Raw genomic sequence first — 15,186 nt, forward strand, 5'->3', positions numbered from 1 at the left:
TTAGGCGGGACTTTATTTAGGTGGCTAAAACACAGTTTGCTGCTGCCCCCCATTCACAGCAGTACATCGCTTAGCTTCAGTGTCATCACTCCTGTCCATTCTCCAAAGTGGGGCCTTGCCAACAGACATCTAGGCCTACTGTAGATAGACACCACCTCTAAAAATCTGAACTAGCCCTTTAAGGTTCATGATAGACAGTTATGTACATTTTAGTGACTGCCAGGGGTGACCCTGGACTTTTGGGGGACCTCAGCAGATTTATGTAACATGTTGCAACTTCACATGACACTGAACCTGTTATAAGTGAGGGTTTTATCCATATGCATTGTTGTGTGGATTGTACAGAGACCTCTTTTGCACGTGAACCATATTGCAGTATTGCACAATGTCCTTGTGTGATGGTAATATGTGGAAAGAAGCTGTCTCTGAGCCTGTTTGTTCTGGTTGTGATGGGCCTGTAACACCTGCCAGAGGGCAGCCAGACAAACAGGTGTGAAGCAGGATGGGTGCTTTCTCTGAAAACTATAGGCAAGTAATTTAATGCTATTTTAATCAAGTGTATGTTTTTCTTAAATTGATTATTATTACAGTGACTTTTCATAAACTAGGATTTAAAGTGTATTTGTGCTATAGATATCTTATCAGGTACTTTTAAGTATAATCATTTGTAGTGACACAGTAAATTCTCAGCTGGTTAAAACATCCACTGTGCAGGCATGTAAAGACATAACAGATGACTGTTGTGATATGAAAAGAATAATACCAACGACCTCCAAATGAAATCACGAGCTGCGGTTCTGGTAAACTGTCAAAGGATAGTTTGTGAAGATACTTACCCCAATTTGGTTTTGACTTTTGTTCTTGTGTTGCTCATTTATTTTCTTATCAAATCTAATACACCCACAAAATTTGAGTTTACCACAGAATCCTGGGACTGATTGTTTTGTAGAGGAAACTAAATTACTTACCATAATTGCTCATTTCACACACGTTGTTTTGTCACTATTTCTTGGCAAAATCGCATGAAATGAAATCAGTTTATGTTTAAGAAGTATTTAGACGTGAAATTTTTTCTTTTGTTATTGTCCGGTGTTCATTAAAAAAATCTTTTTAAGGGTTCCAGGGGCCCTAAGCAACTGTTTATATTGCTTAAGGGGTAAGGCTGGCTCTGCAAGGAACAAGTGGTTTTTTTAATTGGATAGCACCACCATGTGGTCATTTATATAAAGCACTTTTGGCTGTGAACTGCTTATATTGCTTAATGTGTAAGGCCAGCTCTTAAGCTTCATTTCTTGCATGTTGTACAGGCTCTATTTTCTCATTATTCTCATTTAATGGCCTGACATTTCATATCTTTATTCACTTTTTCACTCATGCAGCTCCATAAAAGTTTAATCTGGAAGACTGTCTTCATACCCATCATATTTTATCCCTCTCTTCTTTCCTACTGTGAAAGAAGTATTTCATTGCTGGAAAGATGGTCTTCTCATAAAACTGGACTGTCTATCCAGTGGAAAGAAGCAAATACTTTTGTAATTATTGCTATTTGACCATAGAATGTTGATAAAGAGGGCCGTGGTATTTGCTTTTGTTCAAGAGGTAGAAAACCTACAAGTACCTTAACCCTATGGGCCCTAGGTGTTTTTTGGGTATTTTTACTGCCTTTACTTTTAAGCTCATATCACAGTCATTATAAAGGTCATTTCATGTCCTCCTATGTGCCTGTATTTTATATTAATTTTTATATCAATGAAAAAAAAAACAAATCCGTGTGACTAAATTCTTACATTTTTACATGTATCTCACCATAGCAAGTTGGAAGAAGACATATTCTGCCATATATGAAGAGGGGAGACTCTCTGGAATCTGGCAATATAAGAACCATGATGGTGGGACATTCTGTCACTTCACAACTGTCCAAAACATGTGGTTTGTGCCAGGCGGAAAATGATTGCCAGTATTTTTTCATTATTGCAAGAAATTCCATTGACTCATTCACAAGTCAAATATGTGTTTTATCTGGAAAAAAAAAAAAACATGCAATATTTACATCTAAGATCATAGAAAAATAGTCAGCCAAGTGCAATGATGTCCTCCAAGATAATACTTGCCACTTTGTTTGCAGTAAACAAAGTTTGTTGTTGTTTCTCAGTTTCAGTTATTTATGGGGGGGCATTTTGGGCATGGGGGGGACACATGTCCCCCTCAATGTATATGGTGACTACGGCCCTGTCAGCATGCATAATTAGGCTACAGTTGTTTGGGTGCGCAAAGGTGAAGTGGCAGGTCTTGTCATACAAAGTTTGATGGTGTGTCAGCTGGACAATATGGAGATATTTACATCTTGAAATCCGGACTACAAATGTGGATAGACAGGGAGAAACACACGCAAGCCTAAGACGTGGTAAGATAAGATATTCCTCACTATATGAAGTGACTGATAACAAGATCTGTATAATGGATTTTGAAGAAATTCGTTTTTATTTTGTAGACAATAAATCTGGATTTATAGCGTGATGGGATGACAGCACAATGATGTGCGTGGCATCACTGGAAAGCTCTGCTTCTGCACTTTCATGTGATATGCTGTGGCATTTCTGTGCGAGCCTGCATTCGCGAGTAATCCATCCAAGAGTAATGTGTGTGCAAAGCTGTATGATAGCTCTGTTATTCATCATTTTAATGTAACTTTATCATTTTTTTCGCTATGAAAGTGCTTGGTCTTGTCGGAAAGCTACAATTTCGCTGTTTCACGTGATATGCGTGGCTTCTTGCTATGACGCACGGTCGCGGAGAAAATCAATAGAGAAGAACAGGTGTGAATTTGGACGCACAATGCGTCGTTCGGGCCCATAGGGTTAATGCACTGCACTGCACCAGACCCATGAATGCTCCTGCTGGTTAGCAGCATAATGCTTTTCCGAGATATGTATAGCTGCAGCAACATTCCACTTGAAAGCTACATGTCATGCACCTACAAACCACACCCACCACCGGTACAAGGCAAACCAATCAACACAACAGTTATCTGACCCTGCTGACGCGATTTTGTAGTGAATACCTATGAGGCCCAACGTAGCAATAATCCGCTTTATTCATATACTTTCTTCATTATGGGTCTACATAAAGATGTGGTTCACCTGAGCACCAAGATGCAATTCCTTGCGCTAACCCACTTCTTCTTTAATCTTACCCCATATAACTAGCTAAACACTGACTGGAAACAACATGGCAACCAGCTGGAACCAAACAGTCTCAAATATTAATTAAACAGTAACTTAAAATATGTTTCTGAGGCAAAAAAATAAGCAAAATGGTAACATAATCTTGGTCCATATTTGATCAACACTGCTTAGTTTTACCGTTGGATCTCAGGTTTTTCAGCCTCCATTTTTACAATACAGGAAACAGTGTGGCGCCCACAACAAGCCCAAAAGAAGCGACTATCATGCCTTTAAAGAACTTATTAGATGGATATATGTAGAGAAAGGTGACGTTTAGAGAGCAAGCCCAAATAAGCAACTCCACTTTAGAAACAAGCCCAGAGTCGCGGCTAATAGGCAGACCTGGCAAGTGGCAACCCTGCGGCTTGTCCTCCTCACATTTCTTCCGTTCTCCTGCGTGCTGACGTGGGACGTATCCCGCCTCTCATTGGCTGATGCTCTTTGTCAGTCGTGTCACACTTGTCCAGTTTTCTAGCATGCCAGATATCCAGTCCCAGTCACAGACAAGGGGGCGACTTGCTCGTAGGCTTGTTCACACATGAAGACTCGTCGTGGCAGACTATCTGCCGACTCACCTCTGACCCAAGGTGACTCTCAAGATCCTCGGTAATGTCAAAGTCGCGGTGAAAATCATGTAATGTGAACTAGGCTTAACACACACTACCCACACTGTTATGATATATTGCTGGTAAAAAGTCTCCCTTTCACTCATCAACTGACTGAGGGTGTTCACTGAGGGTGTTCAGTTACACCAGATTTTGTTATGATCTCTTTGAGACAATCATTTGTTGATGCCAAAATTTAAAAGTGTTCCTTTCTCTGCTGCTTTCAGCCATCATTTCAGTGTCAATTCTATGCCACATTCAACTCAGGCCTCTATCACAACCAGTCTTCCCAGTTATTCCTTCCTCTGAGCTCATCAGAAGGTTTTCTCCATATTACATCAATCTTCAGCACTGCTTTTCACCTCTTCATCACCACCACCGCCAGTAGCTTATGGCATCACTACCCCCTCATAATAAAGATGCTGTCTAATCTTTTAAGACTCATCTCATAGTTACTTAACTTTCCTGTTGTGCACTGTATCAAATAAATTATTTTGGCTGCTCTTAAAACCTCTTAAGCCAATTAAGTTTTTCCTGCTTGAACTATTTTAATCCAAAATTGGTGTCAATAGTTCACTTGTTGTCTGGTGATTCACTTTATGTAGGTCAAAGGATAGTTACACTAAACATCACCTTCTGTTTGACATAATGGAGATTGTTTTGCAGATTTAATCTTCATGTGAAAACTGAAAAAGAATCTCAAATGTAAACATAGGCATTGTCTTCTATAACCTTACCCCCATGGTTTGCAGAATATAAATTCCAGTAGCAAATTATGTCAAAGCTAACAACATCTTAAACTTGTTTGACCTCATCTACCCTTGAAGTTGCATGATAGACATCTATGCAGGTTTTAGTCCCTGGATTGGGTTGATGGGTTCATTTCCTGTAGGTTGTATATGCCCCATTTTCTTGTTCTTCTCATTTATTGGCTGAATATTTAACACAATTTTCATTATGTAAATCATAATTCTTTTCCTTTTTATTTCAAAAGGACTGAAAGCCCCTACAAAGCATCCATGCATCCATCCCTTTTCTTTGCCTATCCATGGCACCATTACAGTAGCTAGTCAAAAAACGGCACTTGGTCAGTTGCCTTCAGCATCTGACATGGATGCATAATGCCCCTTTTTGTCTCTGTATGAGACACACTGGACTTTCAACAAACTTCAGTGTAAACCATTTGCATCTTAATTAGATAGATGGCCAGAGCAACAGACATAGTATAAAGAGCAAGGGGGTTGGATAGGTTCAACAAACACAGGACTTTGACTAAGGAGACTGGTGTTTGTGTCCCGTGTGAATCAAAAAGACAACACTGTATTGTTTCATCTCATGAGACTCAGATTACTAACATCAACTATGATCTTTTTTCCATCCCTAACCAAGTAGTTTTATTGCCTAAACTGCCCACCCCTTCCGCATCAAAAATACAACGCAAAAAACTGCCCCCAGTATCATTGTAGTGACACCTGGGGCCTCTGCCCCAAAATACGTGAGTACTGAGATCATGTTGCACTGGCAGCTGGCTTAGCAAAGTACTCCAGACATCCCTCTCTCCAGTAATGTTTCCCAGCTCTTCCTGAGGAATCCCAAGACATTTCCAGGCCAGATGAGATATATAATCCTTTCAGCATGTTCTTAGTCTACCCTGCGTTCTCCTCCAAGTTGGGTGGAAAACCCTCAAAGAAAGACACCCAGGATGCACCCTGATTAGATGCCTGAACCACCTCAACTGGTCCCTTTTGACACCAAAGAGCAGCATCTAACTCCTTTTAGATTTCTAAGCTCCTCACCTTATCTCTAATGGTGAGACTAGACACCCTATAGATTTTAGCCGCTTGTATCCACAATCTTATTCTTTCAGTCACTACCCAAAGCACATTATTCTGTGGGTCAAAATATTGATCAGCTGGTACATCAAAAGCTTTGTCTTCTGGCTCAGCTCCCTCTTCACCATGGCAGTCTACTACAACACCTGTATTACTGCGATGCTGTTCACATACACTCCATTTTACCCTCACTTGTGAACAAGACCCCATCATACTTGAACTACTTTGATAGGTGCAATAACTCACTCCCAACCCAAAGGGAACAATTCCCCTATTTCCAGCAAAGAACATGGCCTCAGGCTTGGAAGTGCTTACTCTCATCTCCACAGCTTCACACTCAGCTGTAAACCCAGTGCGTGCTGGAGGTCATGGTTTGATGAAGCCAACAGAACCACATCATCTGCAAAGAGCAGAGATGCAACTCTGAGGTCCCCAAACCAGACACTCTTCACCCCCCAGCTGTGCTCCCTAGAGGGTGTTGGTTGGGCTCAGGAGTTCTTTAAAGTGCTCTTTCTCCTGCTCGACAATATCCCTAGTTTGGGTCCGCAGTTCTCCTCCCCTGCTGAACACAGCCTGAAACAGAAACTAACTAGCTAGAAACTTCTCAAGGCCACCTGAAAGTCTTGCTCCATCACCTCACTACTCCAGAACTTCTTTACAACAGCTCAAAAATGCAGAGCAACAGAACAGAAAATTCTGTTGGAAGTGAGGGGTTATTGATGTTGGACCTCACCTTATGTTTGACATATGCAGATTTTTTTGCAGATTTATTCTTCCTGATAGGACTGAAAGAGAATCTCAAATGCAAACGTAACCCTCATGGTTTGCAGAGTATACATTCCAGTAGCATATACCTGGCATCACAACTTTGGACGAAACCAGAAACACGCTTTGACATCAGGTACCCTCTGAGGTTAATGATAGACATCGATGCACCTTTCAGTTCATGGACTGGGTCGATGGGTTCGTTTCCTGTATGTTGTACAAGATCTGTTTTCTTGTGCTTCTCCTTTAATGGCCTGATATTTTACATGTCCTACCAAAACCTAATAATAATATTATATGAATCTGTGAAAAAGTGATTCAATTCCAACCGCTGCAGTTTGAACTGTGTTTCTGAATGTACTCAAGCTCCAAGGAAAATATAAAAAGGAACAATCATGAGGACAGACAGACAGCGTTTGAGGTGCTAGACTTTCGTGTCAGTTCTATTGGAATCAGTGGGGCGGGCCCTGCAAATCACACTTCCAAACCCGTCATATCTTTGTTGTTTCAACTTTGACTGACAAATCCTTCCACCAGATTAAAAAAACAATTGTAACATAATGCTTACTGATGTTTTTTTTTTCCAACCTAAAAATGCATATTTGTTTTCCTATCTCAGCCTCTGCTGGACAGAGCCATGAGCTGTTTGGAGACCAATAATAAAGGGAAGAAATGTGCATATCTATATCAAAATCAGTAAGCATCATGTTATATGTTTTTAATCTGGTGAAAGGATTTTTCACTCAAAGTTGATTTGTAGCGCTTGCCCCACTGACTCCAATAGAACTGACACCAAAGTCTGGCTCCATGAGCGCTGTCATGAGTGTTTCTTTCTTTTTTATATTTTCCTTGTCAAGTTCAAGGAAGCACCAAATGCATCTGTATTGCTATGGAAATCCCACCACAATCACAATCAATGTCATCTGACAACATTAAAAATCAAAGAGAAAATCATTCTACTGTATAGAAACATACTATTTTGCACTCTGTATTCAGGTAATAGAAACATTTAGTGACTCACTGTTGTTTTGATAGAGATTGTTTTACAGATATAATTTACAAGAATGGCATGAAAAGGAATTTATTGTATAAGACCAAATGCCTTTTTGTGTGGGAGGTCACACAGATGTGGTCCATGATACCTATCATGAACTATGAACAGACATGCCAAAGACTTTGCATAAATGTTTGTGTAATCAATTGTTAATATGTGTCAGACAGCCTTAAAAACAAAATTACTTCATTTATCATTTATTTCAATATGATGATATTGTATATTTTCTTTATATATATGTATATTTTCTACATGCATTTATGCAGTTATTGTGATATGTAGTGATAATATGTCTGTGATAAACCTAATTTCTTGCCAATCAAGATTTTTCAGTTTGAATTGGGGAAGAAATCATCACAGATAATCATTTTGTGTTTTATGAGATTTGAGAGTGCTTTGGCACCATTTGTACAGCCTGATGGTTGCATGTTTGTGATTCTGGCGACATCTGTCTGTATTCTGTATGTAAAAAAAAAAAAAAAAAAAAAACTTTACACAGTTCCTCTCAGGCCCACTGAGAGGCAGTGTGACACTGCTTATCATGTGAAGTCTGATGCAAAACAAAGTCTGTGAAAGTGAAATAAGCGATATTTTTGGCAAAGCGCATCTTGTTCGCTGAGTGGTGGAACATTTCTTTGTTGCAGGGAATGGATTCTAATTTTGACATACAAACAAACAGCATCACTGATTCATTTACTTACAATATAGATACATTATCAGAGCAGTGATGGAATAAAAGTTGCAGTTATTAGTAGTTTCTTCCCATGTCTGTTATAGCTTGTTTCTCATCTGGACTATGATTCCACTGACAGCAATACAAAGTCTCACTGGGGAGGGTGACGTGGTCGACTCCTGGCTCTAATGTGAAGATGGACTCCAGAGAAAGAGAGGTGGTATGACCTTTGGTTGCTGATCTCGCAGCCAACCTGTTAAATATTTATCTTGGATGGCAGAGCTGAGACTTGCGTCTGGACTCAGAGTGCAGGAATCCAGCAGGCATCTGCAGACTGATATCTCAGGACAAGGAAACATGGGAGTGGGAACAGACAGATAAACCTCTCAGGAGCTTAACAGAAGCTTTGCACTTACTCTGTAGTTTCAAAAACACAGCTGATCTGTTGACGGCACCGTGGACTTAAAAAAGGAAAGCAGTAGCACTACTTGTCTTGGCTTTGATGCAAGGCTTTCCTCATACTGGGTGAGTAGGCCCAGTCCTGGAACTGAACATGGAAACACTGAGACTTCTCTAAGGCCATTGAGTGTTTCTGTGTGGGGGGGCTTTAGCATAATGCTGTTGTACTTTCACTTAGAAATATTCCTTCCTTAATGTTAAGATTGACCTTGCAAAATGACGGGTGGTCAATAGAGCCACCTGGACCTCACAGAAAGCACTCCAGCACTGACTTTTGTGCCTGATCTAAATCATCGAAAGACCTAAGATAGTGAACAGACCATGTTATTATAATATGTGTCACTTAGGCCCATTTATTCAGATGACTATGGAAATCGCCTCCTCTTCCCTAAAACACTGGAGGGTGGTGCCACTGCGCCTGTGCCTGTATGGGAATCTCTATTATTTCCAGCTGTGGATGGAAACTATTACTGAGTGCCTTTCTCCCTGATGAGCTTTAAAATGCACACACACACACACACGCGAGCACAGGACATAGACACACATACGCACGCCTACGGACGTTCAGTCAAACATTCAGACCCACGCTGAATCATTCACCAAAGATAAAAGACACCCTGTTGGCCTGAGAAAGAGAAAAGAAAAAGGGAGGGAGAGGGAGAGAAGAGCAGCAGCGGCTCCCTCCTTCTTTTTCATTCACTTCCTCTGCACTGAGGAGACCTCACTGCTCAGCCTGCACTCGCTTGTAAGTACTGTACAACTTGGGTTACTATGACAAGGAGGGAAGTATTCACAGTTTTAAAGATAAAGAAGTTTTCTAGGTTTTGTCATTGTCATGTGATTGTTTTGGTAGTTCTGATGTGTGGGTTGTTTATCTGAAAGGGAACTGCCTCTAACACAGATTTGAGCATCATGTTCTTTTCCTTCATAAATCAGTTTATCAATGGAAACCACCGAGACAAACAAGACAGGGCTGTTGATTATCTGTCCTCTGTCATTGTCGCATCATTGTCATTTTCTCTCAGAATGTTGTTGAGCAACAGTTGAGCATTCCTTTGGAAAAGGGCGGATATGAGGAAGACGTTACTACAGTAGATGCCAATCTTTTACTGTCTGTGGTTCAGAAGATGCTATCATCAGACCTCTGTCCAAAAGCTGCCTCCTGCTGTGGCTTGGCTTGTTGTTTTGGTTTGAAACATTTTTGTGTGTGAGTATTTCCCTGTTAGAGATGTACTCATTTTTTTTTCTTTCTCCACCAAACTTTACAAAATAAGAGCAGCAGGTCCTGTTAGGACTTATGACTACACCAGAGCTTGTTTGTCCTAGTCAGCCAACAGTGTGACCCAGAGTCCTGGGACATGCACGGCTCTGAAAAATGTTGTTTACCGCTAAAATAAACCATGTTTCTTGTGTGTTTCTTCCCAGAGACATTCTGCTAGTGCTACCTCAGAGCAGAACCTGTGGTACAAATGACACTGTATGATGTCCAGACCTCCTTAGCTGCTCTCCATGGTTATGTTGATGCTTGTTTACCTGTTGACTCATCTCGATCCAGTTATATCTTCATTTGATGGCGACTTTATCTCCTGATTTGTACAGACTTGCTGTCTCTTGTTTCCTCAGAACAGAGAAAAATAAGCCCAGGGCTATAGTCATCAAATGATATAGTTTTTGATTATATAACAGACTTAGCCCTATGTCAAGGTTTGGTCACTCGGCTGTCAGGCGCTTAATGAGCCTCTGTCGTAACATACCATGGCACATACCAGTCGGTGTGAAAGGACAGTGAGTGGCCTTTACTGTGTATGAAAGGTCTGCTGGAATCCATACAACATCATGCTTCTCTCATGTTCTGACAATGTTTCTCTGTAATAAAAAAAAGGGGAGCTGGCATTGGTGAAGCCTTGTATTTGTTTAGTGAAGAGACAAAGTGAACAAGGATCCAGTGTGTGGAGAGGTGTCAGGTCCCGGGCCAAAGCTGCAATCGCCTCTTGCGTGATTACCTCATTTAGCTGCAGAGTGACAGGGTGTCAGATGTGGTCACAGCAGGGTGAAAGTCTGCTCCAGCGGGACACCGATTATGAGGGGAGCCTGAAGCCTGAAGCCTGCGCTGCCCAGCTCGCCCCTCAGGTTCAGTGGCTCAACTGTTTGGCAAAAACAACCCTGTTAGGAGTGCAGGCTCGGTAAATGGATATCTGCCCTGAGTTTCGCTCTACCAAGCCAGACCACTGAATTATTAAAAAAGAACCGAGACCTTCAATTTCAAGTTGGAGCTGTACCACATACAAGGAGACCCTGTTTAATGTTATTCTTGGTCCTGTTTTTAGTTTATAGCTATAACACAAAGTGCACATCAGTACAAAAGCTGATTGCATTTGTAAACAGACAGAGGTGTGGACTTGAGTCAGTCACATAACTTGGACTTTAGTCAGACACAAGTCACAAATTTGTAGACTTTAGATTCAACTTGACAAAATAAAAAAAAACAATCTTGCAGTTTGACTTGGACGCTAACACAAGTGACTCATGACTTTACTTGGACTTGAGCCTTTTGACATGAAAACGCTTGATACCTTGCCCCAAACCCACACCTAAAAAAGTATGTTATTCAAAAAGTGTGCCACAAATCAATCCATTTCCTGAATCAACTAACATTGACACTATTTATTCCCAGCATGTCAACATGTAATTCCCCAGATCCACTTTGTTTAAACCAAGTGGACGACATCCAATCAAGGTCAACTAACAACAAACTGCAGAATGCAAAATGTGTGGGTCGGAAATTACAGACAAAGACGCAACAACTTCCAGCTTCAATCTAATCTAATCTAATCTAATCTAATCTAATCTAATCTAATCTAATCAAGCTAATGCTAAGCTAACATTAGCTTGATAGCGAAGTAACTTTTTAATGAACTTGCCTTAACACATAAATACAAATTTTAAAAAGCATGCATGATTTTTGTAAATATAATATATTATCATTCTGTTGTTAGAATGGCATTACATATGGCAAAGAGTGCATTATGACTTGTTCACGGCTTGAAACCCAAAGTTTAGAGCTTTAGACTTGAGTGCAAAGACTTGAGACTTGTGTATGGCTTGCAAATCAATGACCTGGTCTCACAAAAGGTCACTGGATTTTTCATCTTGTAACTCAGTCTACGTGTGCCAAAACAAGCCTGTCAGCACGTTCGATTTCAGGCTTTGCGCTGTTTGTCTTTATTGGCAAGAGCTCCAGACAAACTGGAAATCCTGGTTTTATTTGGGCAAGTCTTGTGTGCAAGAGCAACAGTTGGATTTGGGACAGTTTGGGAATGAAGCTTCATTCCTCTGACTGCTTTTGGCTCCGTGGTTTCAACAACCATCCTGTTGGAATTTGAATGCGGCTGACTTATCTGTGCACATACTGCATCTCCTTATTTGAATAATTTGAACATCATTTAGTCTCTGGTTATTCCCTGCAACCTTGACATCAGCAGTGGTGTGTGTGTGTGTGTGTGTGTGTGTGTGTGTGTGTGTGTGTGTGTGTGTGTGGGAGAGAAGTCAGCAGGACTTGTGCTGTCACTATTGGACTACACGGTGCAGAGTAATGACTCTGAAACACTTCCACAGCTACTGCAACAGAAAGAGCTCCTATTCTCTCTTCATGCCAGAGATCTGGCCTTTGCACTCACACACACATAAAAAACACACACACACACACACACACACACACACACACACACACACACACACACACACAAAAGCAGAGGGAGGCATGGGAGAGATAAAGTTAGGAGGGGGTGTCATGGAGCCAGTGGGCAGTGTCTGTTAGGTGGAGGTGATGAACTATTTGCATTCCCCTTTGGTTAACCCTGCTCTGTGAAATATCACCTCATCACAACAATAGGGCTGCTTCACTGAAGAAGGTGCCCCCCCACCAAACTGACAAACCAAGAGCAGAGGGTGCCTTTTGAACGGGGGCTGGAGTGGGTTGCTATGGTGATGCCTGTCAACCGGGAAGTCCTCCGTGGAGGCAGGCAGAGTGAGGACTGGGAGTGAGGGAGAGAGAGAGAGAGAGAGAGATTGTGTGCCCTGGTTAGTCTCATGAGTGAGAGACACAGAGCAGGGAGGGTGTGCAGCGTGGTTTACGTGCACGTCCCAGGCAGGCAGAACTAGGTGTGAGTTCACTTGTTGGTGCCACTTTTAAGGTGAGTACACTCTTTCCCATGGGATTTAAATCAGGGAGTGATCTTTAAACATTGCGACTGTAGAAAACTCAGGCTGCTGTTTTTTTTTCTGAGGTTGAGTAACCTGTCTGACCGCTCAGGGCTGCTCCACAGGATTAGTGCTGCAGACCTGCCCATGAGTTTACTGTCTTGATGCTTTTACAGTGCACCTGAAAACAAGTTGGCCCATGTGATGTGTGTAAGTTTTGATGTTGTAACATGTGGGAGTTAACTGACTGAGCTTTTTGGCAAGTGGGGGCAAGAGCAGCTGTGAGTTACAGCTGGAGTAAAGAGAGAGAGAGAGATTGAGAGGGCACTGTGGGCAGTGTTTCCTTACATGTATGTGTGCACTGACCTCAGCACTTGCCAGCAGAGAGTCAGAGGAAAACATTTACTTTGCCATCTTGCTGCAGATTTCAAGCTTAATGCCCAGAAATCAGGGCTGTCCGGTCGTCACTGGTGGCTCCCCTTACTGTCAGGGTGATTTCCACAGCCGGCTCTGATTCCTTTTGTGATATTACTGAGGGTCCAGCTGCCAGTCCTCATATCCACAGGCTGCACTCAGCTCTGAAGATGCAAAGTGACAGGCATGAGGATTTGTGAGATTTGTCTGTAGTTACCATGATTTGAGTGAGTATTTTCTCATGCTTCGTCTGACACATTGCATTACTGTTTCACTTTTACAAATCCACCCAAATAAGGAATTATCTCGACTGATGTGGAGTGTGTTTGTTGTAAGGGCAAATCTGATAAACTTCAGCTCAGCGCTGGGCTCTTCTCTGAGAGAGAGGCTTTGATTCACTGCCCCGCAGCTCCTCCTGGGAACACATCGCCTCTCCATTGACAAGAAGCACACAGGCTGACTCCTCCTGTTGCTCTGACTGGAGGAGCACCATACAAGGAGGTGAAATACTTCCCTACTGATAAATGTGTGTATCCCCCAATAACTGCATATCATAAACTTGCGGCTCCAGGACCTTGTATGGGCCGCACATCTGCTACGTTGCAGAGGGGCAGCACGGTTTGCGTGATCAACCTCGCAGGACCTCTAACATTTCTCAAATAACTGCAGAGTGACTCATTTAATGTGTTTGGGAATAAATGCCCACTTTATTTATTCAGCAAATGTGCTTGTGATTACCTTCTCGACACTTTTGAAGGCAGGATTTCTTCTGGTTTTTCACGACCCTGTTGTGCAACTTGTTGGACAGTGGTGAAAGTGCGTACGTGCAAACCAGTGATAAGACTTTACCCTTCTGTCTGTTGAGTTAATCTCAGTTAATATCCAGGAAATAAACACTTCATGATCAGATGCTGTTTATACTTTTTGAAGACTGTAGAAAAAGAGTGATTAAGGTCAAATATAATACTCACCCAAACAAAATGACCACCTTAAGCAAATACCGAGCTCATGTTTTGGCTGATGTCCTTCATGTATGTGAGCAGGACTTAGATCCGTTCATGTGCAGTAGTTCCCACCTCACGGGGTCAATGATTAACTCCTCACTACCTTACACACAGGAGCAGAGAACAACACTATAGTGCTAATGAATGGAGATTGGCTCGTGAGTGACACTTTTATTTGTTTTATTTAACACTCTCACCGTTACTGATGATATATGGACAACCTGATTCTCCCTCTGACCACAAATCATTACTTTCCTAATGGTGCGCCAACAGATCGCAGAAGTTCACGGGTTACAACTGGGACAGTTGTATGTGTGGTCACCTTGACAGCCTTGTTCTTAGGGAGAACAATGCAAGAAGTTCTGTATGTGGAGGAGGATGAGGTCAAAGTAGGTCACAGTCCGCACTGATGCATCCTTCTATGGAAGAAAGAGAACATTGGAAGGGGGACTTTTAATGACTAATGAGTGGTGAGGAATTGTGACCTCATGGCAAGTTCACTTGTCATCCTTGGTGTGTGGTACTGAGTAAGACTGAATGGTTTTGTTATTTCACTAATTTCTAAGATTTGCCAATACTAATACTTACTATTGCGTTACTGTTGTGTTGCTATTCCCGGCTGTGGAAACCTCCCATTGTAACAGGCAGGAATCACAGGGGTGTGGTGAAGTTCACTGACCTTGTAGCTGCTGAGTGAGTAGGTCTGCTTTGGCTCAGCAACTTCAGATAATAGTCTGGTTCCTCATCCGCTCCTTATGGGTAAAAAAGGAGAAGAAGAAAAAAACCTTGTGCTTTACTCATGTGACTTGCTTTTGTAAGTATATCACAACACAGATGCTTGATTTGATGATGTTTATGGAGCTGTTAGATTTCTGTTTCACAGATGAGTTTACAGTGTATCATCCGGCCCTGTGCTTCCACAGACCGGATGAGTTTCCTGGGGGACAGAGACACAG

General features: G+C 41.8%; 1 protein-coding gene across 7 annotated transcripts in view; it reads left to right on the forward strand.

Annotated features, from left to right (window-relative positions):
- The first annotated feature begins 9,216 nt into the window (after positions 1-9,216).
- sorbs3 (sorbin and SH3 domain containing 3) overlaps positions 9,217-15,186 on the forward strand; it is a 31,451-nt gene continuing 25,481 nt past the window's right edge. For 5 of the 7 annotated variants that reach the window (XM_049578174.1, XM_049578177.1, XM_049578176.1 and 2 more), the window contains exon 1: positions 12,653-12,805. The gene's annotated coding sequence lies outside the window, so the exon portion shown is untranslated. Of the gene's footprint in view, positions 9,358-12,652; positions 12,806-15,186 lie in introns of those variants that run through there. The other 2 variants (XM_049578175.1, XM_049578180.1) reach the window with 2 other exon arrangements.

This window comes from Epinephelus fuscoguttatus, linkage group LG6, assembly GCF_011397635.1.
Source record: "Epinephelus fuscoguttatus linkage group LG6, E.fuscoguttatus.final_Chr_v1".
NCBI classification, from domain to species: domain Eukaryota; kingdom Metazoa; phylum Chordata; class Actinopteri; order Perciformes; family Serranidae; genus Epinephelus; species Epinephelus fuscoguttatus.